Below are 23,722 nucleotides of genomic sequence, written 5' to 3'. Positions count from 1 at the left end.
ACGGCAGTTGTGAAAGCAAGCCCTTTACTACAGCTAGATGAACATTCTGTGTTACTGGTTCCCACACGGGGCACGGCGCCTCGTGGGAGAGCAGCCTCGATGTGGCCGTCAGGCACGGCTCCTTGTGGGCTGTCTCACCCTACCCCGTCCGGGTAAGACCTTTTATACACAATTAACAACCAATAAGCTTCTAGGCTAGTATCGCGTATACAGGATTTCGATTGGTAGGAGCGGGTGGCGGATACATGCGTCACTATGCGGAAACAGGATGCAGGCGCCATCTTGGCTCACTCGATGGGCGGGGGTAACTCTAGAGCAGGCTGCAGCGCATACGCTAGGCCCGATTCGGGAGGCGGCTTTCCACACAATGCAAGTCATTTCTGGGGTTGCTTTCAGATTTGGACCAAAGAGGAAGATACCCCTTTCTTTGCTGGTGGAAGAGCTTCTGGGATGAGATGAGAGACCAATGTTTCCAGGAGCCATATTCCCTGTGACATGGAGAAAGCTCATCTGCAAAGCAAAGCAGAACCATGAGTCAGAAAAGGAGAGCAGGAGCTCTAAAAGTGTTCCTGCCACTGAATCCAGACATTTCCAAGACCAACTCCCCACATCCTGTGCTTCGGTTATATTAATCAACCAATTCTTTTTGTGTAACCAAATTGGGATTTTTCATTTGTCATCCAAAGTGGTCCCACTAATACACAGAATGTATTACACACACAAGATGCTCAATACATATACTGATTATTTGGTTGATTTGACGTCAGTGCTATTTCTGTACCTTTTGCTACTGCACTCTTTGCTTCTTACAACATCAATCTCAATAAGATACAGTCAAAACTAAGGCTGAGGATGAAACTGGACGCAGCATCGTGGGATTGAGAAAATCTTCTTGACCAAAAGGGGGTAGTGGAATGAAACAAAATAAAGTTTCAATGGCTGAGAGATTTCAAGTGGAGTCGAGAGGTCACTCTAGTGGGCATTCTTATGCACTATATAGATATCCCTTTCTAGGTTTTACTGAATTGGAATAGCTAGAAGTAAATACCTGAAACTATCAAACTCCAACACAGTGGCCTTGACACTTGAAGAAGATTGTACAACTACGTAGCTTACAAGGGGTGACAGTGTGATTGTGAAAACCTTGTGGATTGCATTCCCTTTACCCAGTGTATGGATGGATGAGTAGAAAAATGGGGACAGTGACTAAATGAAAACTGGGGTGGGATGGGGAGGGGATGATTCGGGTGTTCTTTTTACTTTTGTTTTTTAATCTTATTTTTATTCTTTATGGCATAAGGGAAATGTTCAAAAAGGATTGGGGTGATGTAGGCACAACTATATGACAGTATTGTGAACAGTTATGTACACCACAGGTGATTGTATGGTATGTGAATATATCTCAATAAAACTAATTTAAAAAAAAATAGGTTAAAAAAAACAACAACACAAAATTAATGCCTAGGGTAAGGGACCCTCAGTAGCCAAAAACATCTTGAAAACCAAAAATGAATTTGAAAGACCACACTTCTCAATTTTAAAATTCATTACAAAGCTACAATAATCAAAACAGCATGGTACTGGCACAAGGACAGACATATTGACCAATGGAATCAAATTGAGAGTTCAGAAATAAACCCTCACTTCTATGGCCAATTGATTTTTGACAAGGTTGCCAAGTCCATTCAATAGGGAACAAACAGTCTCTCAACAAATGGTGCTAGGGAAAGTGGATATCCATATGCAAAAGAATGAAGGTGGACCCCTACCTCACACCATATACAAAAATCAACCAAAATGGATCAAAGTTCTAAATATAAGAGCCAGGACTATAAAACTCCTAGAAGAAAATATAGAGATGCATCTTCAGGACCTTGTGTTGGGCAATTTTCTCTTAGATTTTCCAGCAAAAGCACAATCAACAAAAGAAAAAATAGATAAATGTGACTTATCAAAATTAAAAACATCTGTGCATCAAAGGACTTCATAATGAAAGTAAAACAACCTATACAATGGGAGAAAATATTTGGAAACCACATATCCAATAAGGGTTTGATATCCATAATTTATAAAGAAATCCTCCAATTCAACAATAAAAAGACAAACAACCCAATTGAAAAATGGGCAAAAGACTTGAATAGACATCTCTCCAAGAAGATATACAAATGGCCAAAATGCATATGAAAAGATGTTCTACACCATTAGCCATTTTGGAAATGCAAATCCAAACCACAATAAGATACCATCTCACACCCACTGGAATGGCTACTATTTTAAAAATGGAAAATTACAAGTGTTGGAAAGGATGTGGAGAAATAGAAAAACTCATTCATTGTTGGTGGGAATGTAAAATGGTGTAGCTGCTGTGGAAGACAGTTTGCAGTTCCTCAGAAAGTTAAGTATAAAATTACTATATGACCTGGCAATCCCACTTTTAGGTATATACCCCAAAGAAATTAAAGCAGAGATTCAAATGGATATTTTCACACTGATGTTCATATCAGCATTATTCACAATTGCCAAAAGAAGGAAGCAACCCAAATGTTGATCAACCAATGAATGGATAGACAAAATGTGGTATATACATTCAGGGGAATACTATTCATCTTTAAAAAGAATGAAGTTCTGATACATGTGACAACATGGATGAGTTTTGAAGACACCAGGTCAAGTGAAATAAGCCAGACACCAAAGGACAAATATTGCATGACCTTGCTGAAATGAAATAATTAAATAAGCAAATTCATAGAGTCAGAATCTAGAATATAGGTTCCTTGGGGCTACAGTGAGGTAGGAAATGGAGAGTTAATGCTTCATATCTGTTTGGGGTGATGGAAACATTTTGGTCATGGTTGGTGGTGATGGTAACACAACACTGTGAATGTGATTGATGCCACTGAATTTATTTGAATGTGGTTAAAGAGGGAAATTTTATGTTGTATATGTTGCTCCTAGAATAAAAATTTTTTAAAAACATAGGAATTTTACAACATCAACAGTGAACCCCAATATAAATCATGGACTACAGTACAATTATAATAACATTCTTTCATCAACTATAACAAAAGTGCCACACTAATGGCAGTGTTAATTACAGGGGGGAGTATATGGAAACTCAATTTTTGGATGATTTTTCTCTAATCCTGCAACATCTCTAATAAAAAAGATTATTTTAATCTTTTAAAAAATTATTTTAATCTAATAAAAAAGATTATTTAAAAAAAAAGATTATTTTAAAAAAAAGATTATTTAAAAAAAAAGATTATTTAAAAAAAAAAAAACTAAGGCTAAAATTGCCAGTCATCCCTGGGTGACACTGGCCTTGGTCATTGAATACATCTGTGTTCTGTTTTCTAATTTGTAAAATATGACCAATAATAATAGTAGCTACTTATTGAACATCTGTTTTTTCCAGGTACTAATGCTTAACTTTATTCTAATCCTTATAGCAACTGTGTAAGGCATGCATAATGATCTCCATTTTATAGATGAAGAAGCCGAGATGCAGTGAGGTTAGATGAATTGACCAAAGAATGGCAGAATTCAGATTCAAACCCAGGTTTGTATGATAGGAAGCCTGTGCTCTTTCTGCTAACCTATGATCCCTACTTACTCCTAAAAACTTTTGTGTGTATATTAAGAGAATGCAGTTAAAATTGCTCTAAAAATAGAAAATGATGAAAAATCATTCTCCAGTTGACAAAAAAATGCAAAAAAGAGGACTTAAATATTAACAAGGAAGATTTAGATTAAGGAGAACTTTCTGACCACCCCAATTATGGTATTAGAAACTGTAACTGAAAAAAAAAAATACTGAGCCTCATTTTATGATGAAGGAAAGTGCAGCCAAGATGCTGTTCCATTTCCAAAGCCTCCATAAAACTCAGAAGGATGTAAGTGGAGTGTCACAGAACTAAGGAGGGAGAATCAAACCTTGTCTCTCATTTTCCCCTTTGGACCATTGATACTCAGGACCTGGTATTTCTTCATGGTCCTGTTGATGAACTGTGCTTAAAGATACAAACATTTGGACTTACAGAGCTGGATGATAATATCAGCAGTGTTTGAAATGAGCAAGCATAAAGTCATGTTAACTATCTATAAACTATTGAAACATATGCAAACCCTATTTTTGTATAAGTTTAACTGAAAGAAGGGTAAGAGCAAGTCTATGTATTACATGATATCTTATAGTAAAACCCTCTCCAGGCTGTAATTACTGCTGCAAACAACTTCAGGAAAACCACATTTTGAAGTATCTGTTCATATGTCCATTTTCTTCCTTAGACTTTGGGTACACACGATTGGGTCTAATTCATCTTTTTATCCCTAAAAACTAGTTTATATAGAGTTTGGCACATAGCACAGGGCTGCATTATGACTTTGTTGGCCCTGGGAACTTCTGCCTTCATGGATCTCTCACTCAACAAAAAATATTAAAAATTCTATTTTATAACTGTATTGGTGTAAAGATGAATATATTAATATTATGTGCTAAAACATCTTCTTTGACTTGAGGTTAATTTTTTTCTTCTGATTTTAAAAGAAATTAAAACATTTCCATAAGCCCCTGAAAGTATTGTGGACTCTCAACATGTGCTTAATGTGTCCTGATACATGTTAAACACATTTTTGTTGAAAGAATGGATGGAATGAATAAGTGATTTAAAGTTAACATCTACCTGGTGGTAGTGGTTCTTAGAGCTACTATATGGAGTAACTTTCAGCTTCACACATTTTCCAAAAGAAAGTAATTAATAAAATTGCCTCAAAATACTAATATTGAACTAATCCACCGCAAATATATTGAAATATTCTACTGTAAACAAAATTAAAACCCAAGAGCTTATCAAAGTAGCAAAATATTTTAAAATATCGAGATTGCCGTACTATTGAACAAATAGCAAAATCTAAATATTTTAAACTCTGACATTCCATAAGAGTCAGTTCATAAGGTAGATACTTTAAAAAATTGTGGGTTTATAGTTGGCACCACATGATTATTGACTATAATTTGGTAAAACGTGTGCCCAGAATGCTGTACTTGCTGCCTTTCACATTACTTTTGTAACTCAGCATTTCTCCACTGTTGTTTTCAGAGACATCTTTTCTAAATGGAAAACTGATTGATGAAATATAAGGCAAGAATAAATGCCAATGCATATAATATATTAAAGCTCTGTCATTTTATAAGAAAGGTTTATTGGCTAACTGTGCTCTTTCTTCTAGTAACTCAAAGGCCTCCTGTTTAATTTACAGAATGAAATGTGGAAATCAATTATTCAGTCCATAGCATAATAAAACTGATTTTCAAAAATTGTATTTTGGGAGGCAACCAGACTAACTTATCCACTGATTTAAAACACAGAGTGGCATATCTGCATGGTTTTTTCCCACTTCATAATGTATTGAACAATGTTCAATATATGAGGAAGCATCTTTGTATTGTATGGACAGGCTTATGTACAAATTAATATCTGGATAATAATTCAGATTCATCCTTCCAAAAAGGATATCATACACATAAAGTAGTGCTAGTGTTTATGGGATGGGCATTTACCAGAACAGCTCTTAAAAGCTACACAATAAAATTCCATTAAAGCTACCTAAATTAATTAACCAAAGATACTGAAATGGATTCAGCTAATGGATGCTGCTTTCCTAGAGAATGCCCACTCTTAATTTAAAAAAAAAAAAATTCTAAACTATGTTTTCCTCCTCTTTTTCATGATATCTAGCCACCGGTCCAAGAGCAGGAGGGGGAGGGACGGGTTTGCCCGGAGCTGCCCACGCCAGCTCTGAGACAGCAGGAGGGAGAGGTCATCTAGGGAGCACACACTTGCTTCTCCTTTCCAAGGACAAATGGGCTGCCTCAGCAATTGTCACATCCTGCTGCCCTTCAAAACGGGAACCAGTCTAGAGTTCCAACCTCCTATCTCCTGCATTGCATGACCAAATGGCAACCTGGCCAGAGCCTCATACATGCCTGAGTAAATGAGGGGCTATTAATAGAGAGGGCATTTATGTTTGGGAAAGGAATGGTCCCTGGTGTGGCTATCTGCCATCTATTGGATGGTTCTGGAGATGAAACAAGCCGCGGGGAGCCGATGGACACACAAGGTCATTTGGCCCTTCTCATGCCAGCAGGCCGAATCATATCCCTGTAAACAGTTGAACCAATAAGGAGCCTTGGAATGAGGCTGCTAGTTATCCAAAGACACAAAATGAGGAGCTTCAAAGTTAAGGTTGTGGAGTCACAAATCTCACTTGATCACTTTGCTTTTCAGTCACACAGGCCCCTCGTTTTCCCATGTTTCCCATGTGGATGTCGTCCTTTGACCATTTTACTGCACATTAGCACTTCCAGCAGAGGGCAGGCGGGGGAAAGGAGAGGACTTATGTTACAGCAGATGATCTTGAGTCTTCTGAACGTGTTAAGGCAAATCTTATGGATTATTAGAGCAGCAAGGCTCTGTCTGTCCAAAAGTTTTTCTCTCTGCCTGTATATGGTATTTCTACTTTTTAGGGTCTTGCCTTTCAAGGAATTTATAGTTTGGTTTGGGAGGCAAAATGCAGACATGAAATGATGAGAAAGCCATCCCAATCCATCCCAAGTAAAGTCGTGTTTTAAAAGAAGGTAGAGAGATCTTTGTGTGTTTGAGTTGGTAGCAGTATTTGCGGATGAAAAGTATAAATTAAAAATACAAGTTGATTAAAAGGTAAATAATCAGCGCAGAGCAAAGAGACTAAATGTTTGGGCAAATGTAATTGTTGAAAATTTTCCAAGCAAGCAGGGTGACAGCGTCACAGGGAGGACATGTAGGCATCCTGTTAGAATTCGGTTTATGTAGGACAAGTCTCATTGGGTCTCGGGCACCTTCGGGGTGATCAGCAAGAGTGAAGGGGCTGGGAAATTCAGGATCAGTTGGCATTCCAAGAGGAAAAACATTCAGTATCTTTCCATATCATTAATTAAGGTCTGTGTGACAATGTCATGAGCAACTCATGCCGGGAGGTCTTCATCAGATAAACAGGGCTGTTAAATTCATAGCCAAGGAATGCAGGCTGGAGAGGCACACCCAGCCACAGCTGCTACCTGAACTCCCAGGACTGGCTGGGAACCAAAGAGACAAGCCGAAACCAGGAGCCTCGGCGACGAATGGCAACGTTACAGCCCCATAATCCTGAAATGAAAAGTAATTGCTTCTGGCTTAAAGAATAAAGGAAAAACAAGATCAGCCTCGGCTGAATTACATTTTTTCAAAAACAGCCATGCTGTAGACCAGGTTCTGAAACCTCCTTGGTATTTGAAAATGTGAGGAAATGGATGTTTTCTGTCAATATAATTTAAATTCGTCCAGGAGAACTGATATATAAGAACATTTAAATGCAAATACATTTTGATTAACGTGATTGAATCAAATGTACTTACTTCTAGTAATAAGGTATGACAGCTACAATTTAACTCACCTGAGTATAATTTTTATATTCTTCAAAATAGCTGTTGCTTTTGATATAGAAGCATTTCTTACTGAAAAGTCCCAGCCAAAGTTAACAGAGCTCTTTTTCTGCTCAGATGAAACTGCAAATGGGGAAATAAGAAGGGTGAAATGAAGATATTTCAATACTTGTAATATATTAATGTGATGGAATTGCCTTCTCTATAGGACAAAATTTCATAAAGATTCATGCAGGAAGAGCTGAAATTTAAAATATTGTTAGAAGGATCTAAAGATGACTAATCCAGGGCCAAAAAAGTAATATTTGTGTTTTTTACATGTTTAGTTCTCAGGGAGCCACAGAATGGCAAATGGCAGGAGATGCTCTATAAATAGAGTCTCCATCTTCCTTGAGAGCATGAGCAATGACACAGCGTGAAAACAGAGCAAGAATAAAAACAAACAAATCTTGCCTTTCAACTTTCAATTTTTAAATTACATGTATTAATTTTAAAAATGTGTAGGGGACTCACAATGATGCAGAGAAAACAAATTAAATATATATCTTGCCTTCTAGATCTCAAGTTGCTTTGCTTCCTATTAGGCTGAACCATATAACATTTCCTGCACAAACAGCAATTTCACATGGTTTAACCCAATACCAAAAACCCACAGAGGAATATCATCAACCAATAATAACCAATAAGAAACAGAACCCAGTTTATTGTCCTGCTATCATCCTGTACAAGCACTAATATTATAAAACCAATGTGACATGCTATCTTCTTGTAGGTTATAAAATTGAGACTTTCCCTTCTAGAAGAATAAGGGCTATTTAAAGATATTGTTCACAGCTTCATTAATTCAAAACAGAAAAATATAATTCTTATATCAGATGCTCTTTGGATACCACCAGGATGATTTAACCTAACAAAACAACACCATGGTTCGAGAATCTCAGCCAGAGACAACTGTGCCCGCTTTCCCTGTGAGCTCAGGCCAGTGAACAGCTGGAAGGCCAGCTGTAGACCCAATAACTTGATATGCAGTAATCACAAACACGAGGACTTATTTTAATCAAAGGTGTCATACAACCCATGAGGTGAAGAAACAGCCAAGAACAGCGCTAAGAATGCAAAAAATGGCCACAGCCAATCAATCGTGTTCTCTACTGGTATACAGCACACGGCCAGTGACCCAGAAAATCACAGTATTTCCAAAGCTGAAGGACTATGGTACTTATTAACAGTTAGGAAGATTAAAAAGCAAGCAAGCACAAAAAACTTCAGTCCTTTTTACACCAATATTCTATCATTCTCTGCCAAAGGAAAGGTACTGACTGTTGAAATAATCCCCAATTTTCTTTCCCACACTGAGCATGATTCAAATGTTAGAAAGGTTTCCATTCCCATTATACACAGGACTTAGATAAGCTTTTTATTCTTGCAAAAATGCAAGAATGTCCAAAGGAAATACAGATTTAAAGTATAATGTTAACATACATTCTAATAGAGATACACAGCAATTGCAAACCTTTAGGTGATTAGGAAGTATATATTTAGGTTGTATATGTATGTTGTCAAACACCATTTTAACCCAAATATGACAGCTGCAGATTTAAGGCAATCTCAGTTTTCTACATTAAAAATCTGGATTACAAAAATGTAATCTCTCATGAAAGGTCAAATATTACTAAATATTCAACAACACATTCTCTTCAAACAGCCTTATTCCTACACCAGGCGACTGAGAGGAAGCAAAAGTCTTTCTTTGCCCAAAGATTTCAAGTAAAGACTCATCCTTTAATACTTGTATTTTGCTTTCCGAAGCTAGAATTAGAATAACTGATGATTCAAATATAATTATCGGCATCTCCCTGCATGAACTAACCACTGAGTGCCTTACAACTTGCTTTCTAAAAACAAATGTATTCATATAATACATCATAAGAAGTGACGCTTAATAAGAATTTAATATACAAACTTTTAGTGGTTTCATTCTCCCTATCCTGCTGCCAGTATTTCCCCTCTTCTCTAAGCATCCTGCTTCCCTTCTCTTTATTCTGCATGAATTTTGAGGAGATTAGGAGCCTTTGGGAGAGTGGTGGTGACTTCACTGAAGGTTTGTTTTATCCACCTTAACAAGCAGGGACTATAAAGGACTTCACATAATACATTTGGAAAAGAGGCAAGGGGAGAATAAACGTAGGATGTTTTCTAGGTTGGTTCTAATGCCAACTTCATATAATTTCTTTAAAGAACAATGGACTATTTAAAGAAAAATGAGTAACAACTTATTATGGGTTTTTAACATAGGTAAAAGATGGTATATGGCAACAATAGTGCAAAGGAACAGTGAGGGAACAGAGTATACTTTTGTAAATTTTTTATACTATATGTCTACTGTTATGATCTGAATTCATAGTAGGCTCTGCTAAGTTAAGGTAGGATAGGTAGCAAAAGGTAGCATAAGGTAACATAGTATATACTGTGAAGTTAAGATGCAACCACTAAAAAATCAAACAAAGGGGTATAGCTTTTAAGCTAACAGAGGAGATTAAATAGGATACTTACATATTCTCAACAAATCCAAAAGAAGGAAGGAAAGGAGAATAAAAAGGAACAAAACCCCACAAATATGACAAAATAAATAGATGGCAGAAAACAAATAGCAAGATTGTAGGTGTAAACCCAACCATATCAATAATTACAATAAACGTAGTTGGACTACAGACTCAAATTAAAAGGCATATCATCAAACTGTATAAAAAGGCAAGAGCCAACTCTACACAGTTTACAAGTGAGACACTTTAAATATAAAGCATAAGTATAAAGTCACAATAGGTTTGAAATAAAGGAAAGAAAAAGATTAACGTTTGTTCTATTCCCTTGATCTATTTTACTATCCTTTTACCAATATCACACTGCCTTTATTATTTTTGCTCTAATTTAACGAGATCCCCAGGTGATTCAACTGCACATTTACATTTGAGGGGTGTGGCAGTGATAAAAGGAAACATTTATTGAATGTTTACCAATGAGAGAGGAATATCAAGTATTGGAATCCTATTTGGTCCATGATCAAACCAAGATAAGCATTTTTCTAAGCTTATAGTAGTAGACCAGAGTCCAGATGTCCTGACTCCCAAACTACTATAATGTCCACCAAGAACTCAGCTCTATAATTAATGGTTTGATTCACTCAATAATAAGCAAGGAAAACAGTAATTTATATTTACCCACATATTCGCCATTCACAGTACTCTTCATTTTTTTCATGTTGATCTACATTTCCATCTGGAATCTCTTCTTTCAGCCTGAATAAATTCCTCCAACATTTCTTGTAGTGCATATCTATTGGTGACAGATTCTCTCAGCTTTTGTTCATTTGGCAACTTTTGGGGGCTTCATTTTTTTTAATCACATCAAGAAATAACTTTATCCAAAGAAATCCAAATGGAAGATACATTTAACATCCATTCATTTATTAGTAACATATACTAATTATCAAGTATGACATCCATAAAAGCAAAAAATAGTCTCTCAGAATTTCAATCAAAATTCTAGATTACCTCAGGGGCTTCATTTTTGAAGTATCTTGTTGCTAGATTTCTAATTCTAGGTTAACATGTTTTATTTCTTTCAGGGGTTTAAAGATGTTGTTCTGTTGTCTTCTGGCCTGTTGAGAAGTCAGCATTATTGTTCCCCTGTATGTAATGGGTCCTTTTGCTCTGACTGCTATTATGACTTTCTCTGTGATCCTTGGTTTTCAGCAATTTTACTATGATGTGCCTGCAACTGGTTTTCTTTGGTTTTATCCACTTGTGTTTCATTGGGATTATCAGATAAAGGGATTAATAAATGTCATCAAATTTGGAAAATTTTCAGTCATCATCTTCAAATATTTTTTTCTGCCTCAATCACTCTCTTCTGCTTCTGTGGCTCCAGTTTCACAGATGTTAGGCCACCTCACACTGTCCCACAGGTCAGAGGCTCTGTTAACTATTTTCAGCCTTTTTCCTCTATGTGCTTCAGCTGGGTTAGTTTCTATTGCCCTGTCTTCAAGTTTACTAATTTTTTTCTTCTATAGAGTTCCATTTGCTAATAATCCCATCTAGTGATTTTTTTTTTTTCATTTTAAGATATTTTATTTTTCAGTTCTAGAGAATCCATTTGTTCTCTTTTATAGTTTCCATTCTCTAGCAAGGAATTCCTTTGTTCACTTGACTCCATATTTTCTTTTAAATATTTAAACACATTTGCAATAGCTATTTTAAAGTCCTTGCTTGCTGGCTAATTCCAACATCTCTATCATCTCTGGGTATGTTTCTATTGATGTAAAAAAATCTATTGTGGTCATAGTTCCCTGCTTTTTCCCACATCTAGTAATTTATAAAAATTGTATATGCTGAGCATTGTAAATGCTACATTAAGAATCTGGATTTCAAGATGGTTGAGTTTGTTCTGTTAATTTACTGATGGGTCAGCATGATTCTTACAAGACTGTTTTTGATCTTTATTTGGGTGGGCCTATAGCAGACTTTACTCTCAAGCTAGAGTAGCCCTACTTCTCATGAATAGCCCTTCTTGGGTCTTCACTAGATACCCTGATGGATCACTGAAGTCTCTACACTCTGAATACCTACTACTCAAGTTCTATGTACCTTCTGGAATCTTCATTCAATTCACAGTCCTCCTGTAGATGTTTCCCACCAGGCTTTGTGGCATCCTGCCCTGTGAATAAGCAGCTTAGTATTCAGCCAAAGACTGAAGAGTTTTAGAGATTTCTAGACCTCCTTCTGTGTGCAGTTCTTTTCTCTTCTGTACCTTAATCTACAAATATGCCCACCTCAACAGCCCTGAGCTCTAATTCCTGACTCTTCAGTTAAGCATGGTCACTACTCTCTCTACTTAGGCTCTATTTTCCTGTGTCTCCAGGAAGAAATGCAGGATGACTGAGGGACTGTTCTCATGTGTCTCTCTTTTCTGAGGGATCACAGCCCAGCGCTGCCTGCTTTCCAATGTCAATGTCTGAAAACAGTTGCTACATGTTTTGTCCAGTTTTATAGCCATTTATGGCAAAAGAGATGGTCGAGTACCAATTATTTCTTCATAGCAAGAAGCAGAAAACCTACACTTTGGATACTCTTGATGATTATCTCCCACTGAAATTCTCCTTTGTTTTCACTTCTAGAACCCTCTAGTTTTTCCTCCTAAATTTCTGATTATTCCTTCTCTGTCTTTTCCTCCTCTTTCTGCTTCTATCTCATATATTTTCTCCATAAGGGTCACAAAAGTGTTCCTTTTTGGTCTCCACTCTCTCCATCCTCATAGCTTCAAGTACTATTTCTATAATTCACTATTCTATATGTATTTCCCAAATCCCAGCCCATATTTCCAAATGTCTACCAAAACTGTTTAAGTAACTACCAGCACAATAGACTATGTTCAAAGTGGGCACATTTTCTTCTCTCCAAGCCTACTCTTATTTCTATATTTGATTCTCTATTTCAGTTAATGGCATCTGATCTTTAGACTAAACATATAGTCACCTTTGGCTCCATCTTCTCTGATTCTCCCCATAACCAATTAGTTGCTAAGCCATGTGGAGTCTATCTTTAGAGCATATCTTGCCTGAGTTCCCTTTATCTACTCTCTGAACCTACTCTAGCTTGGATCATTACTAACTCTCAGCTGGACAATTATACGAGTCTCTCATCTAATCTACCTGTCTCCATCTTATCATAGACAATTCTTCCTACAAACCACCTCAGTAGGATGTAAGCTCTTCGACATCAGGGACTTTTTTCTGCTTCATTAATTGCTGTATCCCTACAACCAAGACCAGTATCAAGCACATAGTAGGTGCTAAAAATATACTGTTGAATGAAAAATGCTTCAGGTCAATTTTTAAAAGTGCTTTTTGAGACTTTCAGTCTCCTTCATAGAATGGTAAACGAATGCCCACTTCCTAGTGAATTACACCTAAAGCCCAGGTCTGCACCGGAGAGCCCTGCTCTTCTTACTGCATCTCCTCTTGATGCTCTAAACGATGGCTCTGCCTTGCCTGCTTCCTGTTGCCATTCTCTGCAGGGCTGCAGGGAAGTGCTGGGGGAGCTATGCTGCCAAAACATTCAGGGAGGAGTCCGCCTCTCACCTGCCCCTGTCACTTGGGGTCGGGTCTGCTTCTCCTCCAGCCAGAGTTCCTCACTGTCCACAGCTGCTGGTCAGAGGATTGATTTTCCCTCATTGGGTAGGAGGTTGAACAAGAACTCATTAAATTACTAAGAGTTTGCTAATAATTTTTTATGTGTATAGAACCCTATTGATTGTCAAGAAAGAAACAGAAAAGAACTAAACACACAAATCCGTAATTCAAAACCAAACATTTTGATTAATGAAAGAGCCCCCCGCTTAAAAAAAAAATTGAAATCCACTGTATGAGACATTCTTTAATCCATCTGTAAAGTTCATTCACCAATTTGACAGCTATACACCAAACACATGAACTGCCAGTTTCTGTCCCCAGTACTAGGAATACAAAATAGACAAGATACCTGCCTTCATGGAAGCTTCCAATAATCAACCAAGCTAATAACAGCTAGTGATAAGTGAACTATTGGACAGTGGCAAATAAAGCACAATAATGAGATAGAAACTAATGGGAGGAGGTGTTGCTGTAACCTAAGTAAGAGATGGTTGTATAACCCTGTGAAACGAATGTGTGTTCCATTAGATAACACCTTCTGTTAATATCCCACTGAACAGAATCACTGGGTTCAAAGACCTTTCTACAATTTAATGGAGATGACAGGTAAAATTTAAAAAGAACAAACAATAATACCTTGTAGAGGCAACAAAAAATTGGCAGAGGTTAATAAGTTCTCAAAATAGTCTTTGTGATAAAATCATCTGGGTACCCATAACTGAATCACCACGGTGCTACAGAATTACCAACATAGTAACATGAGTCATAGTAACATAACCAAACAAATTACCAGCAAATGCAAACAAAATTGCCAACATTTACTGAGCACTAAGAATGTGCTAGTCACTGTGCTAATGCTGTACATGAATAATTTAATTTAATCCCTAAAATAACCTCGTCATGGTGATTATCACCCCCATATTCTAGATGAGAAAACAGAGGCTGTAGGACATGGTACCTTGTCTAATGCTACACATAGCTCAATGCCTTAGAGCTCAGCTTCAAAACTTGATCAGACTAACTCCAACCCCAACTGTATAAGGACGATGCCCCTTTTTCCCAAATTAGCCTGATAATAAGAATTAGTGGTGGCCCATGTTAAAAATACAAATTCCTGTGTCTTACCTCCTACCCCATGCCGGATCTACTGAATCAGAATTTCCAGAGGAGAGGTCTGGAAAGTATTATTTTTAACAAGGGCCTTCAAATGGTTCTTTTTATTAGGCAAGATGGAATAGACCATCCCCAACATAAAGGAACAAAGGGTAAGTGTAGAAGAAACAATCACGGCAAGTGGTGTTTATCAGAGAAGACTTGGAAGAAGCAAGTTTGAGCTGGATTCTGGAAAAAACTCTGAGTAAGAGGAGGAAAGGAAAGCATTCCAGAAAAGAAAAGCATGAAAGAGACAAGAATGTGAGAACTGGATGTGTAGGGCACTGATAGGAATTGATGTGCCAAGAAGAGGAGGTGACTTGACTCAGTGCACACCCTACCACTCAGTTCTTATAATACGTTTAAGTTGCAAGTTCAGAGCATATGCCCCAAATCAATCCCCTACACTTGTGGGTTACTAACTCTCCCTAGATTCTTGGCCTGATCTTAGCCAAATCACTCTTTTAAAAGGTCATCTTTGAAACATTTATATATTATCATTCTATTGTGTTTAAGAGTCAGAAAGAATCCTGTTTGGGAATTTTTTTTTTCTTCTAAGACTGAACTTGTTTACCTGACTTCCTACAGTAGAAAAATGATTCCTCAAAACAATGGAATATAATGGGAATTTTTCTTTCATTGATTCATAGATATTCTTAAGTACATTTCCAACTTTTGTAGAAGCCACATCCTAAATTCTTCTACAGCATTATCTTTAACAACCTGAAACTCAATCAACAGATGTTCATCAAATGCCTACTTTATACCAGACACTGTGCACAGCACAGGGGAGATAAAGTTGAATAAACCATGGCACTTAATATTGAGTCCATAGCTCAAGATCTTATTCTTGAGTCAGAGTCTATTGGGAGAAGACAGCCAACCAAATTAAATAACATATTACAAGTCTGAGAACGAAGGTTTGTATGAATGCCGGGGAGCACTAAAAAGGGAGCTCCTAGCTCTGCCTGGGGAAGTTAGGGGAGAGGGAATACTGTCTTGCTTGATGGGCGCTGAAGGAGTCACAGGACTTAACCAAGGAAAGGAGGGAAAAAGCATTCCAGACCAAGGAGATAGAACGAAGAAAGCCACCTAGGTAGGTGTGAAAGAGTGATCACTCAGAGAATAGTCCCATTGGTTATCAAAGAGAAGTTGTACACTGTAGCCCACAGTTTTGTGGGGTTTGTTTTTTTTTTTTGCCTGCACAGTATTTTTTTAAAAAATGAATTATCTTCCAGCATTTAAATGGAGAGATTTCGTGTATAAATCTTTATTTCTGATTATTAGAAACACAAAGGTTTAGCAACACTGGGTCCACAATCATCTGGTCCCAAGTAGCAGTTGTCCCTTTTAGAAGGAGGTCCTGTTCCCCAGTCCACCCTAGACCCCATCCCCTCTACTATGATACCCAGCCTTTTCCATGGGCATTTGAGTTTGTGATTATAGAAAGTACAGGCTATTAGGTGCCAGGAGAATAGCTTAAGTGGGGAAGCAAGAGTAGTTTGGTGCAACACTGTGTTTGGCCTTGCTTGCTAAGCATATTCAGACTTTACTATGTGGGTGACAGGAGTGGGAATACTTATTGATAAAGCGAAGCAACAAAAGGACATGATAAAAACTGAATTTTACAATTCTATCTCTGGCAGAAGGCTTGTAGGGTATTTAGACTGAAGACAGGGAAACAATTTAGGAGGCCACCACAATAGTTCAAGCAAGAGAAGATGAAGAGTTGTACTATGAGGGTGATGGTAGGGACAGAGACGAGGGTTGGAGGTATAAAAAGAAAAGAGGGGGTAGAGGCATCAGATTTTTCCCAAACTGTTTAATCTAGAAAAGTTGAAAGAATAGTATAATAAACACCTGAACAACCTCCACCCAGATTCAACAATTGCTATCATTTGCCATTTGCATTATCTTTATATATTGTTATTTTATATGTCTATACCTTTCATTTATATATATATATATATATATATATATATATATATATATATTAAAAGTAGGTTATAGAAATCATGACACTTCACACCTAAATATTTCAATCTCCATCTCCTAAAAGTAAGGATGACCACCATGTCATCTAGGAAAAGTAATATTAATTCCTTAGTATCATATAATATGCATTTCTTTTAACATGTAGTTCATATTCAAATTTTCCCAACTGTCTCCAAAATGTTTTTTAAGATGTTTTTATCAGATCAAGAGTCAATCAAGGTTCATATTTTGCATTTGGTTCTTATGTGTGTTTAGTCTCTTTTAATCTAGAACAGTTTCTCTCAAAATTCTTTTCCCCCCATGAAAATTGACTTTCAAAGAGTCCAAAACAATTGACTTTCAAAGAGTCCAAAACAGTTGTCTTGTAGAATATCTCATACTTTGGATTCCTCTGCAGGTTTTCTTGTAATTTGATTGTTCTTTAATTCCCTGTAATTTCTCTATATTTGAAGTTAAGTCTAAAGGCTTGATTAGATTCACGTAAACATTTTTTGGCAAGTCTGCTCCATAAATGATTCTGTGAATTTTACCTGCATTACATCACAAAGCAAATAATGTAAGGTTATCCCGTATTAGTGATGCTAAGTTTGATCACTTGGTCAAAGTAGTGACTGCCAGATCTCTCTTTTGCATCCTTTGCTAATAGGCTAAGTAATCTTCGCAATGATACTTTAACGTTGCATGAATATCCTGTTCTGTGATAATCTTTCACCATTGATGATCCTTGCCTGAATCAATTATTTCATTGGGGGTTGCAAAATTGTGACTTTCAGATATTATCACTTCTTCTTTGGCATTCTGTAAAGTTGAGCTTTCTGTCATGAAGTAAGACGAAATGCTATTCCTCCTAAGTCAACATGGATATTTAGTTCTTTACCTTTTACTACCAATTTCAGAATAAGGAATTTGTTGAATAGTCATCTCTAATTATGGTAAATGATTTTTCCCCTTTCTTTCACTTTTTAAGGTATCATTATGGATTCACAGGTTTCTATATATTTAATGTTTATAATCAATGATAGTCTTTTTGTGTTCAAATTGTCCTAAATTTGGCTAGCAGAAGCCTTTCAAACTAATCCCTGTATCCTTCTAACATGCCCTCATAAATCATTGAGAACTTCCTTGCTTGCTGACACAATAAGATGTGCTAAATTCACATTGTAGTTTTCTTCTCCACACTTGGAATCAGCTAGTTCTCCAAAGATTCGGGTTCTTTTTAGTAGGCAATTATGGGTAGAAACCAAGATCTGGGTCCTAGGTGTTCTGATTCTAGAGCTTCTATGCCCTTTCAGGGGACAGAGCTAGCATATACATAGACATAGACATACATATGTATGTAGTTTTGATTTATGAGTCCGTAACAATATTTCTAATTCAAATATAATATTTTAGCTTAATATTCAGATCTCTTCCCATAAGACATTTTAAAGGAAGAATGAAGTGAGTGTGATTTGGATATGAGAGGTAAGGAAAAAGAAAGGGTCAAAAATGACTCCCCAAGTTCCCATCTTGAGACTCTGAAGCTGAATGGATGGTGCTGCTGCTGCCATTTTATTAAGATAGGAAGTAAGAAAAAAAAAATCTATGGGGTGGGGTTTGGGATGAGAAATAGATCGTACATAGGTCAGTTTTCATTGGATGAGTCATAAAATTAAATAATCTATTTGAGAACTGACACAGACAAGTGAATCAATGACAAGACAAGGATTCTACATATGTGTAAAACTATAAGTCATATTCAACGTACCAGTCAAGATTCATCTTAAACATCAGGCACTCTTCAAATACTCTTAAATCTGTAAAATATCCTGGTACATGGATGTAGGTAGAAACTTGAGTATGACTCATTAGTGTAGGAAAATCTAACTCAAGTAAAGGAAGAAAAAAAAAATTTTTTTTTAATTTAGGTGAAGAACTTTTCTGAAAGTAAAGAAGAAACCTTACAACAACCCGGGAGTTAAAACATGGGATAGAAAAAACTATTTTGATGAAATAGATCCATACTTGAGAGCATTAGCAAATCCTCTCTGTAGCTGGCTCTTATTTCCTGCTAGACAAAGGGAGTTCGGTGATATTATTGCTCCATAATGGCTTGAGCAAGTTTGAGATGATGATTAACGTAGAGACGAACCACACATTCATCCAAATTTCTTTGGTCAAAGATGAATATACACAGAGAAAATTGGAGACAGAAGAATATATCCGCCCAATTTCTGCCAAGCTTTCCTAGGCTTTGAAATTGAGTCATGATGCTTAGCTTGCTTTCTGCCGGGGGTTGGGGTGTGTGTGACATTTAATCATTGCTTTTCCCCTTTTTTCCTCAGGACAAACAGCCCAGTGCCAACTGACTCAAACAATACCAAGTTAAGATGCCCAAAAGAAAGTTAAATAAATAAATAAATAAATAAATAAATAAATACAATATCAAAACTGATATGGGAGTGGCAGGTTTCATTTACCTTAGTACAGGAAAAATTTAAAAAGAGGAAATCAAGTCTTTAAGGATGCCAGAAAATTGGTGCTTTTACAGATGAGGAAAAACAAAGGCCAAAGGAGCAGCTGGTGGAATGACTTGTTCAGGGTCTGATCGTTAATTAAGGACAGAGCTAGGACTCCCTCCTCTGACTCTTATCCCAGTGTTCTTTCTATTTCACCACAAGTAACTCTGTGTTTAATTTCTTCTGTTTAAAAATGTTCCTGGAAGTATTGCTTACAAATGATTTGAAATGCCAAAGGACATTATGTAATCGGGCTGGTCAAACAAGCCTGGGTTTGAATCCCAGCTTTACTACTTACCACTGTAGAGCCTTGAGCAGGTTGTCTAACTTCTGAAAACCTCAATTTCCTCAACAGTGGAATGGAGATAATAACAGCACCTATCGCACAGAATTTCTCTGAGTATTTAAATGTTAAAGCTTTTTTTTTTTTTTAAATCAACACAGTGTCGGGCCTACAGTAAGTGTTTAATAAATAGGAAGTGTTGTTATTCATTATAATACCCTAAAATTGATCAGAATTCAAAATTCCCCTTCTGCTTTGCTGGGTAAAATGAAGCAAAAATAACTAAATTCAATAAATAAATGCCATTAGTTAGGCACCTTTCCATTTCACAGCTAAGAGGATGTTTATTATGAATGTCCCAGGATCAATCAATTGAGCACAGAGCAAAAACCAAGCACAACAATGAGTCAAAGTGTTTCACAACTCTAATGATTAAAAAAAAAAAATCACAGGCTAAGGAGAAAACTAACTGAATATCCCTGAGGCACTAGAATAAGAGGAAAAGAAGTTCAGAAACAAAGGAAAGAGCAAGCAGAAAAGAAAAGATGTTTATCAGCTCCATAAGCTCTACAAAAGCATTGGCAGCACTGGGGCAGGCTAGGCATGAAAGCGAAAGAGGTGGGGCGGCTCTCTAGATAAAAGAGTGAAATTAAGATGCCCAAAAGAAAGTTAAAAAAAAAAAAAAAAAAAAAAAATTCCCAGCAAGAAAGACTCCTTGTCTTTCAGAGCCAAGCCAGGGGTCACCTAATGTGAAGAGGTTTATTCTGACATAGAGCACGTGAGGAATTGGTCATTAACTCCCATGGGAGGCTAAGAGGCACCTGCTTCAGAGACTCCCAAGAAATGCCATCTAGTCACCAGCCCTTGCATCTGATGTGGTTTCTACCTTCCAAAAGTTGAGAGTTCAGCGCCCTCCTAGGAAACCTACCATTTAAAATTAATGAATGCTATTAGTATTTTTAAGTCTCTCATTGTGCACATGGGAAACTCTAGCCTCAATTGACGTTACATAGCATTTTAGAATGTAAGCCTAGAATAAGAAATACTTATAGAAAAGACTTTTTTTGTCAGTCTTTGTTGCTTCAAAGGGCCAAAAAGCAAAATCCAGAAGTAAGATATAAATGATATGAAATGAAATTGTCCATGAAGTACACGAAGAAGACAGTGCCACTCTTCGGACACAGACATCTGTAGCTTCTCCAGCTAAACTGAAGGAGAAAGGCACTTTTGTTAGGTGATCACTTCAGTCCTTTGTTTTGCTGAAATGGTCAACACTGAAGCAGATCTATACCTTTTATTAGTTCTTTTCCTACTGGTTTTGTTTTTTGTCTCAGAACTGCATTGGGAATATTTTGCAAGGCAACTTGGCAGTATTTATAAAAATACATATCCTTTGACCTGATATTTTCACTTTTAGGAATTTTCCTATAGAAATTCTAAATAAAATGTATAAAGATGATACAGCAATATAGATGAGATATAGATATAGATATAGATATGAAGAAATCCACCGTTCTGTTGTTTCAAATACTGTAAATTGCAAGAAGTCTAAATGCCCATCAGTATGGGCTAAAGAATTATAATATAGCCACATACAAGCCCTGGAGACAGACTCACTGGTTCTCAGCTGGGGGCTACCCTTAGGTCCCAGAGGCCTCTCTCTAGTTCTTGAACATACCCCCCTACATTTCAGAACTAACCACAAGGCACCAAATTCTTCTCACGCTGCTCTCTCTTCTCCTGCTTTTTCATCACATCTCTCTCATGTAGCCAGGACAGATTCTACTTTTAAGGACTCATATGATTAGATTGGGCCCACCCAAATAATCCGGGATAATGTCTTCCTCTTAAAGTCCTTAACCTTAATCACATTGCAATGTAAAGTAACAAGTTCACAGGTTCCAGGGATTTGGACACAGATATATTTGGGCACTATTATTCTATATACCCCACCTCTCCAAGGCTCAGGTTCCTCATCTCTAAAATGGGGGTATCTTCCATTTAAGATTGTGGTGAGCTTTAGATGAGATAAAGGAAACAAAAAGGAAATAAAGGGCAGTTTACTTACAAAATGTCAAGAAAGAAGAAAAAGAGAAGCACTGAAAAATTTTGATTAACAGAAAATTCCAAGTAAAATAATAGAAATGATCCCAAACATATCAATAATCATAATAAACAAAAATTGATTATATCCATCTATTAGAACACAGAGATTCTCAGATTGGACAAATTAACAAAATCCAGATAGATGAAGATATCATTTAGGCTAAATTTTAAAACACAAACATTAATGAATATGATTATGGGTAGGTTCATATTTAGCAAAAGGATAGGAACTTGGATGGGAAATAAAAGGACCAATTTCAGGTTTGTGGTTGCCTCTGGAGGGAAGTGGTATGGAAGAGTGTGATAAAAGGGATATCATCTGTATCTTTAATGTTTTGTTTCTTTTTAACAAAAATAAAATATTTGAAACATAAATGACAAAATTTAGCCTTTTAAAATTCTGGTTTGTTATATTCTGTACTTTTCTGTACATATAAAATATTTAATTAAGAATATTTTTTTAAAGAACTAAGAAGTCAGAAAGGGATGATGCCTTGATGATACATGTCTTTTGGGTTCTAGAAAAGGATTCTAAAATTTTAAAAGTAAAGCTGGAATTAGTGCAGCCAGATGGAAATGTATTTTCACTATCTGTCCATCAGTCGTGTTTCTATCTATTGAACACTTGCACTTGGATAAGGATGATACTAGGTGATATTGGCATATACCCACTCCCCCCACCCACCCACACACACCAATTCTTTCAAAAACTCTAGCCCTAAGAAGTTTATAGACTGTTTACAAATACCCAAAATATGCACATGAAACTGTTTAAGAAGTTTAAACAGAAACATGTGCAAATTGAATATAGTTCCTAAATGTTGAAATTCATAATACAGTTCATAAATGTTGAAAAAGAAACAAAGAAGCCATTGCAGTAGTGACTAAATTTCTCAGAGAAATTTAACTTGGAGCCAGATTCCGAAGGAAAAGAGGTTCATGGATTTCTAAGAGGGGACAATTCAGATAGGAAAATGGGATGTGCAGAGGCACAAAGAAGGGAACTAGTAAGCAGAATGCAGGAGACACTAATAGATTATTGTGGTTGGAGTGGAATTTCCTTCCTGAAATTCTGAAGAGCTATGAAAATAGATATAGGTATTTAAGTGGACATAGGCACCGAAAAATGTTAATATACAAATAAATAGAAGATTAGACTAGACTACCAGGAAAATTGATCCAACATCACAGATTGTACATTGACTATGATAATGAAGTTCTTCCCCACATATTTGCTGGTTCCAATGTAGCCAAAGTAAAAATGTAAAGAATGTAAAGTATAAAGAAGGTATGTATGAATTGCTTTGAAAGAAAAAAGGGGAATGCTAATGGAGAACACTGAGAGAGTATTAAAGTATTACAATTACCTCTCTAGATACAAATATCTAATAGTAGAATACTACCTCCACCCCCAGCCAAAAGGACAAACTATATTGAAAATATCCCATGTAGTGTCATCAAAATATTCTAACGTTGGGTTAAATTCACCTTTATGCCTTCAAGCTAATTTGAATGAAGGACTCAACCTAAGTTCTACTTGGGGTGAGGCAGGTGGCCCTGACCACTAACTGGAAAACTCAAGTCAGTCCAGATCTTGTGGCTGACACCACAGAGGACACCCCCTGACCTCCCTAGCCAATCACCAGGCTCTGCTGCCTCTGTCTCCTCATTACCACTCACATGCTTCTTCCCACGACTGTTGGTCCAGATCTGGCCTTGTCTCATTTGCCTGTGGCAGCTTCCTTATGGGTTCCCCTCCAAGAGTTGTGAGGTGGGTCACAGGCACTTGTTACTGGTAATAAAGGCCCCCAAACCCCAATGACCAGCTTTTCTCAGCCTCTCGTCTGGAATGCTTTTCCCTGGTCAGTCACGAGCTTGGTTGCCTGCTAACCTCCTGCTCATTCTGCATGTCTCAGCTCAGAAGCTCCCCCTCTGAGACTCCATATTCCTGACTTGCCCAGGAGGCTCCTGCTCTTCTCCTAAAGCCTTGACAGGCTCATGTGAAAACTAAACTGTCTGGTGCAGTTGCGATTGTTTATACA

The 23,722-nt window shown here is 36.9% G+C and overlaps 1 long non-coding RNA gene across 1 annotated transcript in view; it reads right to left on the bottom strand.

Moving 5' to 3' along the window:
- Window positions 1-272: 272 nt before the first annotated feature.
- LOC119518752 overlaps window positions 273-23,722 on the bottom strand; it is a 92,482-nt gene continuing 69,032 nt past the window's right edge. Inside the window, exons 3-4 of the long non-coding RNA XR_005213833.1 lie at window positions 7,471-7,582; window positions 273-510 (exon numbers count right to left, since the gene is read on the bottom strand). This is a non-coding gene — a long non-coding RNA (uncharacterized LOC119518752). The remainder of the gene's footprint in view (window positions 511-7,470; window positions 7,583-23,722) is intronic.

This window comes from Choloepus didactylus, chromosome 2 (assembly GCF_015220235.1).
Source record: "Choloepus didactylus isolate mChoDid1 chromosome 2, mChoDid1.pri, whole genome shotgun sequence".
Classification (NCBI taxonomy): Eukaryota; Metazoa; Chordata; class Mammalia; order Pilosa; family Megalonychidae; genus Choloepus; species Choloepus didactylus.
This window is presented reverse-complemented; position numbering and strand designations above follow the sequence as displayed.